Raw genomic sequence first — 15,481 nt, 5'->3', positions numbered from 1 at the left:
AAAACTCCATCCTACACACACTAAACGGCTCAATCGCCGGCCAAAAGAACCCTCAATATTGGCTCAAATCCGGTGAAACACACTTCTTCGGTATACAAGAACAACGCAAAAAAACGATGGAGAAGGTTTTGAGGTTCTGATGGCAAATCAAAATCTCAGATATAGGTACTGTCTAGCGGCGGTGGTTGATTTTAAAGAGGGGGGATGAGAGTTGATGGTGGTTGATTTTCATATTGTAGTGGGGGTCTTAATACTAATTTTATAACATTTTTAACAAATTTATTTTGTGTTTTTCAAACTTGTTATTTTAATCCTTTTCACTAAACTATATAAAATATTTAGATAATTTACTAAAACACACACCTAGCATTCTGGATGCATCGCTGTAAACCAACTCTTGAAACACGTGTATCCACTCGAGAACAATAACTATGTTCTTTTTAGAAACATAACTAAAACAACAAGGTTCTTATATAAGTAACTGATTGATGCAATTATCTTTCATTAATGTAAACGCATTGTCTTTTATACATGATAGTATTAAATTTTATTGTATCTTAGTAATATTCATTTAATTAAGATTTAACACCTGGAATGCTTATGTATACCTTGTGGCGTGGATTCTTTTATCAAGTCTAGCTTAAATGTTACATTTTACAAGATACATCATATACTAGCACTTATGTTATATGTTGTTATTATCTTTGTATTATTGTTCTTGATGATGGGGGTAGCCCAAGGAAATAATAAAATGGCTGAAACACATTAACGCTGAAAGGATTAAAAGGTTAAAGGCTTCATTTCCCGCCCAAACTTATGTAAACAAGTACCCACGTGCTACAGTACAATGTCAACTCAAGACTCACTCACTGTTCCCTCTGAGCATGGGACATGCTCAGATAAAGTATTATTATTTTAATCACGGACCAACGGTCCAAAGCTTCTCGCCCATAACAGTCAACCCTCTAAGCGAACTGGAGGTCAATTAGTTTGTACACTGGATAAAGAGCTTGATCTCTCCTGCTATTAAAGGAAGACTTAAGCCATAAGCAAAGGATCATCAGACCTGGAGTTAATACATACTCCCTGATATTCTCTTCTTCCTTGAGAAATAAGCTCTTAGCTTATTTCTTTCTTACTTCAATAGCTTCATAGCTTCACCAAGAACATCATTCAAGAACCGATTCCAAATATCACGGTTCTTAATCCTTGGTGAGCTATAACAATCAACAACAAACTAGTGAACCTCCTTCTACGTTTCGCAAACGTAGAGGGACACCACGACCTGCGTTAGGTTAACCTGAACCCTTGAAGCTTGTTATCCTAACCAGTCCATTCACTATCATTGGTCTTATCTTTGTTGTAGCAACAAGTTGGCGCCCACCGTGGGGCTACACCGCTTACTTTATCATAAAGACCAGTAGTGTAGCTCCATTCTCATCAGAATCTTCATGACAGAAGGTGAATCTCCCGATGAAGTCGACCAAGTGTCGAGAACACCGACACCAAGTGCCGGCCGAGAAACTCCGGCCGCACCATATCTTTTTCCACCTTGGGAGGAACTCCGTCGGAACCTTTGTTCCTCGAGTTTTCACCTTTCCGAACTCCAACCCCTTCACGATCCAGAGTTCCCTCTCCTCATGCAGGAGTCACAAACACTCCGGAGCGTGTTGACTTGACAATGGAAGGAGTGTCACGGCATTTCTTGCAACTAAGACACCTCCTTAATCAACACGTAAGCCAAGAAAGAGAAAAGGGGGTAAGAATAAGGCTGGAGTATGACGAATCAGAGCCCTCATTATCGCTTGGATGACCACCTTCCCCTCTGACCAGCTCACGACCGGCTGCTTCTCTTTTTGAAGCTGGTCCAAGTGTAACCTGCCAACCCTTTAACCCATCTCTTTATACCTATGCAAGGCCAAGCCCAACGGCTTTCCCTTTGTACACTTCACAACCCCTTGGGCACGAGACCACTCTTGACCAAATATGGCAGTCACCAGCTTCAAGTGTTCCCCCTCCTACAGCCGCCACGTGGGAACAGGCCATGTCGGTCCTACCCTTAGCCCGGAATGCAACGATGAGCACTCACATGGGAACAAGCCAAGCAGCAGCAACCCCTGAAAGCCTTCAAGGCTTCAACCTCATGCCTCAAATGATGGCTCAAATGATGGCACACTTCCCTTGGATCCAGCTCATCAACCAAGCCCTGGACACTCACCAAGGTACAACGAGTCATAATACAAGGGTAGATGAAGACCTTGCAAAACCTTACAAGCCCGGCAACATTTCTTGCTTCTCTCAACAAATTGCCGATTATGACTCCCAAACAAAAATCAAAATGCCACCCCATATAAAAACATATGATGGGACCGAGGATCCCGAAGACCACCTCCAGGTATTTACCGGTGCTGCCAGAATTGAAAAGTGGTCTCATGCTGAATGTTGTTTAATGTTCATGCATACACTTGTCGGATCAGCCAGGATATGGTTCAATGACCTTCCTGCTCAAAGCGTTTGAAGCTTCGATGATCTGAGCAAAGGATTTTTGGCCCACTTTTCACAACAAATGAGGTATGTCAAGGATGCCACGGTCATTTTCCAGATAAAGCAGAAAGATGATGAAAGCCTTCGAGACTTCATCGAGAAGTACAAAAAGAAGGGTTACAATATGTGGGGGCTGACGAAAAATGAGGGTGGCAGGCTTCATGAACGCCATAACCTCCAAGTACCTCACAAGGGACTTCAACAAGTGCCTACCTAAAACCCTTGAAGAAGCTCTCGAACGAGCGGAAGGTCATATCCGAGGCGAGGAGGCCGTTGATTTCAAAGAACAAAGGAAGAGAGCTCCTAGTTGGCGAGGCAACAGCCCCAGCCGAAAGAAAGGGAACTACAACCCCTATGACAAATACCCCAGGAGCTCAAACCAACGAAGGCCTGAAGGCCGGAATCCTCCAAGCAGGGAAAAGACTGTGAACTTCACAGCCTTAACCAAAACACCTCAGGAGATCCTTGCCACTGAAGAGGTGAAACACAACTTCCGACCTTCTCGACCCTTGCCCAAGAGCAAGAAAAACGAAAGCTCCACCAAGTTCTGTGAAGTCCGGAGAATTGGCTCATTTGGTGAAAGGTCACCACACCAACAATTGCTTTCAACTCAAGAGAAGAATTGAGGAAGCCGTTAAGTCCGGAGAATTGGCTCATTTGGTGAAAGGGGTCAAGGACAACGATTTAGCTTTTAAACCCGGTTTAATAAATTTGGTTTCATAATTATTAATCACATTAATAATAGAATACGCAACGGAATACAAAAAGAGTAATCATCACTTTTAGGAACCGTACAGGATCCGGTTACAAACAATACGAGCATGAAACGAAACGAAACGAAACAACCAAAGTAAATAAATAATAATCACGACATTATTTTAAGTTTACCTCGGTTAATAAATAACCAGTTGAGACACCAAGGGCTACCGAACAATGCTAGGTGACTAAACGAGACAATGACCGACGATAGCGGTGCACGGCGACAACCGGCAGCGGCGGCAGCGGCGGCAGTGGCGGTGGCTGTTTTGTTGGTGCGGGACAGGAGCGGCAGTAGCTGTGAAGCGGCGGAAGCAGATGCACAACAGCGGCAGAGAGCAGGCAGTAGTGGCGGCGGCCTGTGACAGGCGGCCGGCGGCTGGTTCGGGAAGCAAGAGAAGAGAGAATACTTGTTGGTGGCTAGGGTTATCACTTGTGTTATGATAATATTATTAGGTTAACTAATTATAATAACTAGTTAAGCTAATATGGGCCACCAAGCTCATCTCATACAATCAAGCCCAATCCACATATTATTATCTCGTTAATATGTCAAAACCCGGTAAACATGCTTAAGCGGGTTTCACGTTCGTTACCCAAGGTGTAACTCTCACGGGTCATAAACCGGTCGTTCGCGTTGACTTAATCGAGCCGGTCCATAATTCCAACAGTCTCCCGCTAGGAAGGTCTTTGGTTAAGTTGATCAACTCTGACAGCCAGCGGTGCTCTAGCTACACATAGCTGCCCCCAACAGCTTATGACATTTTAAATTCATTAACCACAAGATCTTGAAATACACTATTGCAAGATAATGAACTTTTAGTTATCGTTGTCATCTATCCTTTCTGTATAAGACACCAATTGAACAATGAGAAATAGATCAGATTCAATCTCATATGGCGTTCAATCATTATTGTTCTCGATCTAGAATCAAAGTGGTCCAATCAAACACACAGTAAGTTTGGGTGAGGCCTCACACTTCACCAGTTTGAATCAACGAGGGTGCCAAGATATCTAACTGTCACATATCATGTAAGAGTACAGAATTCCATCTTGATTACATACAATTCCCACTAAACTTCAAAATATTCCTAACCAATGCCTTTATAGTCGCAGTTACGTGACAGCGGTTGACACTGATTAAAGAATAGCCTTTAGTAAATGAAAGTTCTAATATGTATCTCAGGTCTAAGGATACTAAATGAGTATACCAATATCAAATACATCTTATGACTAAGATCCATTAAGATGATTTGATGCGAGTTACATCCAACGTCATTCATAATGAGGTATGTGAGTTTGGAAGTTAACTCCTTGAGTCCAAAGTCAGATAGTCATAGTTCAGAATCGTTCCCACAAGTCTGGCCGACTACGGATAATTTAAAATACAATATTCATGGATTAAACGTATTAAAATGAACACAATTATAATATTCAATGTTTGCATTTAACCATTAAATCAAAATTGAACTCAAAAGTACACTTGTTTAAATGTTCATACATCTAAATACTAAATCAAAACAAATGACTAGCTAATCTAAGACCGATAGCAATCCTGTGTTGGTCATGCTTGTCCTGAGTCATCGGCTTAGTAAACGGGTCTGCTAGGTTTTGATATGTGTCTACTTTGCTTATTATGATGTCACCTTGTTCCAGTATTTCCCGTATAATGTGGAACTTCCTTAGGATGTGCTTGGCTCTATGATGAGATTTGGGCTCTTTGGCCTGAGTAATAGCACCTGTGTTATCAAAGAACACCTCGATTGGTTTACGAATACTCGGAACCACATCGAGGTCAGTGATGAACTTCTTCATCCGAGCAGCTTCCTTAGCAGCATCTGATGCAACTTTGTATTCAGACTCAGTGGTGGAATCTGCCACCACACTCTACTTGGAGCTTTTCCAGTACATAGCTCCCCCATTGAGGGTGAATACAAATCCCAATTGTGAGTGAGAATTATCCACATACAGGATGAGGAATGATTGTAACACCCCGGCTTTAAGCGGAATACGCCCGGGTGTAACATACAGATCACTCATAGCTCGTAACACTATTTAAAGCGGCAATAATTATATCATTTCATTTCGTAACGTAACAAGTACACAATTATTCATAATTAAAAATATAAAGAAACACTTCAACAAAACAATAAATAAGTTCTTTATTCAAATATCCTAAGTATACTAATGATCTTCATCCTTAGCATGCCATCGATTCAACCTGTAGCACGTTGAAAATAATATATTTGTCAACAATTAAGTTGGTGAGTTTTCATAAGTTTTTGAGTATACATATATATAAAAACCACTATTCAACATTCGTAATGCAATAAATATCCAAGCGTAAAGTAAATGAAATCAATAAATGTCGTCCTCCCGTTCCTTTAGCCGAGGCCATAGTAATAGGAGAAATGAGAACCACCTTACGAACAACCGAAGTCGTAACGTTAGACGGCGTAGGTACGTCCCGTCGGACCCTCCCACTATGTGTATGCGTTTGCGTAACTTCCACCATAAGAATAGTAAACACGTTGCAAGCAAGTTCACGTATAATCATAAACAATATGCAAGCATAATATTAACATGTACGCAAATTGTGAATCGGTTTGTAAATAAGCACATAACTAACGAGGTAAAAACTTGTGACATACTACACCCCAAAAATATTAAAAGCGTTAAAATGGGGTTATGAAAAACTCACTTGAAATAGGGAAATACGGTAACGAGGAGATGATAACAATTAACGCAACTAGATGTTTCCGCGAGAATTCCCGGTAATTTGTCCTAATATGATGAAGGATTGAAGGAGAACAAGAACTAGGGTTTCGGCTTGTATTTTGATTTCAAAAACGATACTGGAGTGCCTTAGAGGTGAAATTGATAGAGGGTTATGGTTCGAGATGCAGCAAGGATGGTGCAGGTTCGTTTAATTGCGTTAAGGACGAGTATATATAGGGTTTTAAAGGAGAAAGAGGCGCGATTCAAGTATATGTTAATATTGATTTTATTTGGACGTCATGGCTGTCAATGATCAATCTTTCCTTGATTATGATGTCGTGTTGGTTACGCAGAAATCAAATCCCGGATTTTATGGGTCAAAAGAACTCAAAACTGGAAAGGGGGGGTGTTGTCGGTGACGGGAGGGAAAAAGGGATGGGAGATGAGTTTGAATATATTTTTGCAAACAAGTCCTTACTTTTAGTTTTGGTTGACAGATCTTGTAAAAGTAAAGGTAGGGGTTAAATTGTACATATTGTATACTTTAAACGATTATAAATATATAGATACGAGTCATGCGTAAATAAAACAGTAAAGGTAAAACCGAAAAAAAAACATAATTAATAATTCAACGTTTTTTATTAAATAGAAAGATCCGATTACAAACGGGTCATAAAACGAGTACAAATACTAAATTGAATTTGACGAATGCCAAAATGATATAGTGCTCCCACTAGCCTTTTTGTAAACACAAGGCTCATCTTCATTTTTGATAAAACCAAACTCTTTGATTTTCTCATCAAAATAAAGATTCCAGCTGCGAGATGCTTGTTTGAGTCCATAAATGTACTTATTCAGTTGCACACCCTATTAGGATATTTAGGATCAATAAAACCTTCAGGCTGAACCATATAGACATCTTCCGAAAGGTGTCCATTAAGAAAAGCGGTTTTGACATCCATTTGCCATGTATCGTAGTCATAATACGCAGTTATGGAAAGTAATATCCTTATTGACTTAGTCATAGCAACGGGCGAGAAGGTTTCATCATAGTCAACCCCTTGAGTTTATGTAAAACATTTCGCTACTAGCCGTGCTTTATTGGTCTGTACATTTCCATGCATGTCGGTTTTTTTTTAAAATCCACTTGCTCCCTACTGTCCGACCTTTGGGGGTAGCTTAATCAAGTTCCAAACTTGATTGCCTTGCATAGATTGCATCTCGGCGTTCATGGCTTCTTGCCATGTTACACCACGTAAAATACCCCTTAGAATTTAGCCACTTATGTCAATCTTATAAACTCTAGGGACTAAAATTGGAATTCTGAAAATTTTAACCCATCGTGATACGCGGCGAGATAACAATAAACCCATCGCGTAATGGGATGGACTTGCACACAAATCAAAACTAGGACGGCTTTGCGATATGCTACGGCCTAATCTACAGGACCATCGCATAACGCGATATGACAAGCCACGTGGCATTCTCACAAAAATTGCGGCGTCGCGATACGCGAAGGCCGGCTTCATACTCCATCGCGTATCGCGATGGAGTGAAATTTTCACCAATAAATAGGAGCTTACGGGATTGAACCCATTTCATCCCAAAACACCTTCATTTACACACACATAAGCCTAGGGAAGCGTGCCTGATTGCCGTGACGAGCCGACGTTCCGTTTTCTCGAAGTTCATGCAAGTATCAAAGTTCTAATCAAGTAATAGATCGTATAAGCGAGTTAGATCAAGATCCTACCCATCCACGTCTTATTAAGTGTTCGTATTAAGGTAGGATTTGTGTTTAAGTTATTTAAGTTATATCTTAGACTTCAATCAAGGCTATGGCCTTCAAACTTGAAAGTATTTTATAACATTCACAAAAGATTTTCATAAACGTCGTTTCTTGATAAAGTAATGTTAACAAAGTTACATTTTGACGGACATGTAGTAACTGTAAGGGGGATATCTGTCACACCCTCAAAATCCACTAACGGAGTTTTACCGTCAGAGGGTGTGAACTAACAGGACCGAAGTCATTAATTATATCAAACACCATTATTAAAGTCTTTTAAAAGCAAGTAAAGACATACAAGTCTTAAGTAAATGCAGAAGCGTAAACTGTAAAGTAAATTGTTGCGTCACAGTGGATAAATATGTTTTCCATCTCTTCAAACCATTGCAGCAATTTGGTGGCGTTTTCCTCACCAAGAAAGGATGGGGGTTTAGTGCTCAGGAAGTTACGGAAATCAGAATTGTTTGATGCGGCCGAAGTAGCAGATCCATTGGATTTGAGGCTTTGGATTTGAGTGATGATTGCGGGCATTGCAGCGGCAAATTCCTTTGTGATTCTAGCAGCTAGGCGGTGATCGCGTGAACCGGATGAACGTTGGTGACGACGATGGCTTCTTAAAGACGACATTCTATAGGGATCAAAAATGAGGGTTTATAAGATGAAGAATAAATTGAGGAAATCATAAGAATAGTAAAATATCTAATTATGGGGAAATAATAATGTTGACTCGAGAAGTAAGGGGATTTGTACCACAAAGATTAAAGATTATTAGATGAGGCGGGGTACATTGCGTAAATAAATGTTAAATGATGTAGTCAATAAGTTTGATGTGTGGTGACTACAGGAGGAGTTAAGTCAGTTTAAAATTTAGACTATTAAGTTTACAATAAACTAACGAAATATAAATTGTGGATGTTGGCCTCCCATGAGCTTTCCATGGCAATTTGAATGACCCAGCGAACTAAAGAATAAAAACTGAGTTGGACAAACCATGAGCGTTACATGGCAATTTGTTTGTCCCAACTAATTAACGAATTAACAATGCAATGAAGCTTGCCGGCCCAATGAGCGTTACACGGCGTTTGAACCGACCAAACTAAATAACGAACTATCGAAATAAATATGGGTAGTCGGAGTATCTTGTGAACCACCACATTTGATTACTCCAACAAAAATACGAAAACAAGTTAAGAAATGGATAGTAGGAGTGCCCATGGGTTTCATGGATTTTTCACCCAACTAACATTTAAATAACGGAACACAATAATCGGAAAACCGAGTTTAGCCACGCACCACCGTGAATTCGGTTTAAAATCAACCTAAGGTGGCGGTTATATGGCCTTTATGGGTCTCGCACGGGTCCATAGAGTTGAGTACTGTGGTCAGGTTATCACCCAGGTAAGGAATATCGTCTTACCTTTAGTTCTTGGAACCGTTTTGCCAGTGCCCAACTCACAGTTTCTCTTCCCCTTTCATTTATCATAGAAACATGCCACATAACCTAGCCTTAAGGTGTATGAGTGAAAATAACAGGTGTGAATTCTTAAGGAATTTCTCGAAAATAAAAGCAATCTACTTTTCGAAAAATTTTATTTGAATGACGAGGCATAGCCTCGGAGTTTGTGTGTGTGCGCGCGTAACGATACAATAATTAATAAAAAAAATTGTCTAGGAAAGCTGTAAACAATTTAAAATTGAACACATAAAGGTAAACAGATAGGCACGTATACGGCTCCTAAACATATGTCTAAGGCAATTTCTAACGACCTATCTTAAACCTTCGACTCTGATACCAATCTGTCACACCCCAACCTACGACGGAAATGCCGGGGCGCGAACTGATTGTTACAGCTCTCAAGGTTACAATATGCAATATTAAAAGTTTCGATATCTATTAAATAAATTCAAATAAATACAAGTATTCATACAATATCCAAACAAAACGAAAGTACATCAACAATCAAAGGTCATAAATAATATTTTCTCGTTAATTTTCTCCTAGCATAAAATCCTTAAGTGGTCTTAAACTTCACATCAAACGAATACCTGCATATGCGTTGAAAATGGAATGGTTTTGTCAACACAAGGTTGAGTGAGCAACACACCAGTTAAAAGTATAAATAAAAAATATGTATTTGCAACGAGTCATATGAGAATAACAAAATAACCAAAATTAGAAAGTATACCTGAGATGTCGAGAAGCACAAAGCTATAACGACTGGCGTATGATCATACTAGACTGAGATTATGTTGGACCTCTCCGAATGCGAAAGCATATAAAGCAAATAAGCACATAAACAAGTAAGTTATAAGTTGTTAACACATAATACAAAGTTGCAGTTTTGAGTATAAGTATACATGAGAAATAAAGTTTACGCATATGTCCCCAAAACAATATGAAAACGTGTAAAAATAGGGGAATGCGGTACTCACCTTAATAGACGAACAATAATGACAAGAGAAGTATTAAGAATGACGATTCGCGGAAATCACGCGTGAACGTTAAAGCCTAATGAGGAACAAAGAGAAACGGATACGCTAAGTACAGGATTTATTACGACAATTTGACAAACAATATTAAGTTAATATAATAATATAATATTATATATAAGGATTTATTATATAAAATAATTACTTGATTTAAGAAAACATATCTTGATAAATAATATTTTTAGTTTTACATATAAAATTAGTTTATATACACAAATCAAAATCTTAGTTTGTAAAGCTATTATATATATGTATGTATATATACTTATATACTTACATATAAGTATATACACGAATGACAACGAGAGTTAACCGAGTATTATAAAGTCGGTTTCTATTAAAATGGTTTTAATTAATTAATATTATTTATATAATTGTCAAATGTTTTAAAAAATACATTTAAACAAAAATTCAGCAAAAAGAATCGGGGTGCAGGGGGTCGAACCTGCGACCTCCGCCCCTTAACATGCGTGCTTTACCAACTGGGATATCCAGAACTTGCAAACAACTCTGGTTTTAACAATTTATAAACAAGACCAGTTTGCAACATATTATATACAAACCCTAATCAATTGATTTGATCAAATCCGATGTATTTGATCAAATCAACTATGGGGCTTTTGTTAAGCCTCATATCGCGATCTCAACTACGTATTCAATTATCTTGTTCAACGATCGGAGGTAGGTTAACAAGGTCAGAATAGATCCGGCCAAAAGAGCTTACGAATGAGCAAGTATACGTGAAAGTTAATATAATTAAATATAGGGCTATTGTTGGCGACGACTGAGGGAAGGTTGGTGCAAATTTATTTGCGTTTATGAGATCGTTTATATCGAAAACGAGATTAGGGTTTCATGCGTGAATAATAAGCTACGGCCCAAGTTCTGGATCCTTCTAAACGTAATTGAATGAGGGGTTAGGGCCGGCTAGATGCGATTTAGGATTTAGGAACACCTAATTAAACTTTGGCTGATGGATTTGGGCTCAAGAACAAGTTAGGATCTATAATTAATCAATTTGGGTTCGGGTTGGGTTTTGATCCAAGTATAGACGGGTTAGATGAATAAAATGGATAATAATATAACATACATTTACTTAATAAATAACAATTAACTAATAGACGTGCACTTAACTTTATTGATTAAAATAATCCGAATATTAAAACGGGTCGGGTTCTAGTTCGTAAATCAAAAACGAGGAATACCGGGTTATTACAAGTAATGTGTTAGCCAAAATTACACCCACTCGACCTACAGTCGATTTTAGAGTTGGGTGGGGTTTGTCAAACCCAGTAGTACTACTCAACACTGACTCACTATTAACCAATATTAATCAGTTCGATTGTTCAGAAGGACTTAGTTGGTTTGTTGCCACTTAGCCTTACCAGTGATATATAAAGAATAAATAAAATCTAAAGCGTTGGAGTATGTTATCTCCCCCTAATAAAAACGTTAAAGAGTAAAAGGGGTCGTGAAACTCACTGTTTGCGAAGTTATCAAAGTCCGGGAAAATCTTGCGTCAAAGAAATCCTCACTAGTGCTCTAAAACAAAAATGAGATTTCTAAGTGATTTGAACAACGACTGAGTCTCTAGACTCAACACATAAAAGTTATGCATGGGATGTGTTCGTTTTACGTTTGTGAAACAACTGCGACTCGACAACACATTGGTGATAAGTTATGGGGTGTGATTAAGTATGGTATTAAATGTTACTATGATACATTTTCAGTAAAACATCTACCACAAGGGCAAATAGGTCAAACACAATTCAAACATCAATCAACCAATCACTTTTCACATGCCAGTCAAGAATTTAGCAGCTAAGTTACCGAGACATAATTTAACACGTCAAGATTACTCTATTTCACTATTCATAACATGTAGATAAAATCACCAAAATTTACCACAGAAGCACACATGAGTTAGGTTTCTAAAAATATTTTATTATATTTTTAGAACATACGATTTTATCACAAGAATCAAAACAACACAGTAGGTACACACCAGTCATTATCATGCGCAACAAAAAGTTCTTGACTAGTCCTGTTACATGGTTAATCCAATATATACAAGGTCAATTAAGTTAGATTCCACACTCAATTTGTTAACTTCCAGAAGTGGAATCGACTCAATTGGTCTTGTCGTTCTTAAAATATGCTATTATCAGCCTATAACAAGGATTCCCGAATCAGAACTACACAACTAATTTGTAAATTAATAAAAACTGACTTCCACGCGTCCAAAAATTACAAACTTGGATTCTTTAGAAACTAGACTCGACCTAATACATCATAGAATCGATAATCACTTCAAAACATATTATTAACATCAAGTTACAGCCGTTTTAACATGCATCTATGATTCTGCCCGGCATCAGTTTTCACCAAACTTCAACAAACTACTAGCCTATGAACAATTAACCATGCATACAACCCTGTAGACTCATAATCCATCAACCATGCATCTCAATTAAACTTTTCATGCACATTTAGGGTTTACTCAAAGATTCAATTTCAAAGACTCATGTGATTAACAATCAATAACAATACAACTAGTCATCAATTCACTAGTGTTCATCAACAAACACAACAATAAACCCTAACTCATCAATAATCAGTAACTTTAACATTTAGGGTTTATGATTAATATACTTAATGATGCAAATATCGATAGAATAGATTAGATAGGGTGTTTAATTTACCTAGCTAGCACCTTGGATCTTCAAACAACTTGTAAATATCTTGTGTGTGTGTGTGTTCGGTCGATAAAGAGAGACGGGGGGCTGCCATCACAAGGGAGGGGAGGAAGGGATTAGGGTTTGGGTAATAATTTGTTTAAATAATTAATCAAGTTACACTTTACCCCCATAACCTTCTAGTTCACTTAGTTCTAGCACAAGTATTCCATGATATCCATAATATAATGTTATACATGCAAAAATGAAGTCACATATAAACATAACACGTATTAGTACCAAGTACTTGTTTATATTAATTATTGTTTGTTCACCAACGGTTTTAGTCGACTCGTGTGTGGTTCGGTGAAACTCCGAAAGACTACTCGTGTAGTGATTGTGACGTATCATTTAAACTCTAATTAAATGCAATGAGGAATGCGTTAATTGGAATGACATAGTCTGCGTGATCTTGAGTTTGAATTAACGGAGTTCGGGTTAACGGAGTCAACTTGAAATTGACGAGTGTCACAATATCACTAGTAGTGAGTTTCTTGCCTAAGGAAAAGTAATTCGTATAAATCCCAATCAACTGCGGGATCTATTTACTTACCTGAGAAACTCACAAACGTGTTAGAACCTATTAAGCCAAAGCATGCTATATCCAACGTCACATTAAAACAAATGTTTTCATTCAAAGACAAAGTTAAAAACTTTATCAAGGTTAATCTTAAGGGCAATAGCTTAATCAAGAAACACAATCAAATATTTATAAGAACCTATTTATGTATATGTTAATATCATTCTCAATCAAGAAAGGTTTCAAACGCACCGACGGTACAGGTGAATACATTAAACCTTTTCAGTAAAAGGCAGATGTATACTCTTAAAAGATAGACGGGTTTCTTATCTTATAAGGGTCATTCAAAAGTTCATGCAAAAGTTTTAAAATGTTATAATACAAAATTGACAATAAAAGCAACTCAGACCGATTACACATGTGTCTGGATCCAAACATAACTGAACAAACAACATGCTAAAAATCAGTCATAAGCAGTTCTTAAATGGGCAACAGCTCCCAGAGAACTCTTGAATTGTGTGTGTATGACAGTGGTACAAAATCCCGGAATTAATGGATATTTCTGCTGAGCTTGTACAGAAAACTATATTTGTATTGTAACTATGCTTTCAATATTTTTAGAGTCATACGTGTTCACCGGCACATAGCTGACGTATTTTTCCCATCCATTGCAAGTAACTAAGTATTAATATGTTATAAAAAGGATTGGAGTCATCATGGAAATAGAGGCTCACATTACAAGATGGCTCAGTTTTTGATAAAGAAATCCTTGTAATATTAACAATGGTTTTGTAAACGAATACTTGGGTATTTAATTCCCAAGTAAATTTTCAATGTAAATTAATATTTTAATCAATCTAAAAGTCTTCAGCTAAAATAAACCCAAAAACTCTGATATATTTACAAAACATGTAACAACTATTGGTCACACTCCTAGGCCCTAAGTTAGGGTGTGACATGCCATTTCTCGGATTCCAGATCTAAGACAACAGATTTGTAGTTAGTAGGTTCGTCATTTGACTCGGCTACTAATAGGACTTCGGGACCATATAGATGCCATAGGTATTTAGAATTTGGTATGCGAGTCCTACTACTTCTGTGAACGATCATGTTTATGTCTGATGTATCAGCAACAACATCTTGTTGATCAGACGCTCCAACTTCCTCAGCGGTTGTTTGTGGTTCTTGAATTTCTTCAAGATCGACAATATTATTTCCAGTTCCTCGACCGAGAATTTCTTTCTCGAGGAAGTGGCCCTTGCTTTTGATAGAAATCAAATTTGTATCAGGGTGGAAGAAATAATATCCACTTTGGTTATAGTACCCGGCGAAAACAACTTTTACGCCGCGGGGATTGAGTTTGTCATCAGAATCACTGGTGACATATACATCGCATCCCCATACTCTAAGAAAACACAAATTGGGCTTACGCCCATGCCATATCTCATATGGGGTTTTGTTTACCGTTTTAGTTGGAGCCATGTTAACAATGCGGGCGGTGGTCATAAGGGCAAAACTCCAAAAGGAGTGAGGCAAGATAGTTCTACATACCATTGATCGGACCGTGTTTAGCAAGGTTTGATTTCTCCTCTCGCTCACGCCATTATGTTGGGGTGTACTGGGTGGAGTGAGCTGTGAAACAATTCCACGCTCCTTCAGATTGTTGATGAACTCTGACTTGAGATACTCTCCACCTCGATCTGATCAAAGTATTTTAATAGTTTTTCCGAGTTGGTTTTCCACATCGTTTTGAAACTCTTTGAACATTTCAAAAGTTTCATGAGTGTGTTTCATAAGATATACATAAGCATATCGACTATAATCGTCAATAAAAGAAACGAAGTATCTTTCATGATTTCTAGACATAGTTCTAAAAGGGCCGCATACATCAGTATGTATAAGTCTTAAAAGATCCCCTGCTCGTTCACT

This window comes from Bidens hawaiensis, unplaced genomic scaffold (assembly GCF_021521415.1).
Source record: "Bidens hawaiensis isolate Kalapana, Puna unplaced genomic scaffold, B.hawaiensis_p1.1 tig00031777_1, whole genome shotgun sequence".
Taxonomy (NCBI): Eukaryota; Viridiplantae; Streptophyta; class Magnoliopsida; order Asterales; family Asteraceae; genus Bidens; species Bidens hawaiensis.
Note: the sequence above shows the minus strand (reverse complement) of the source record.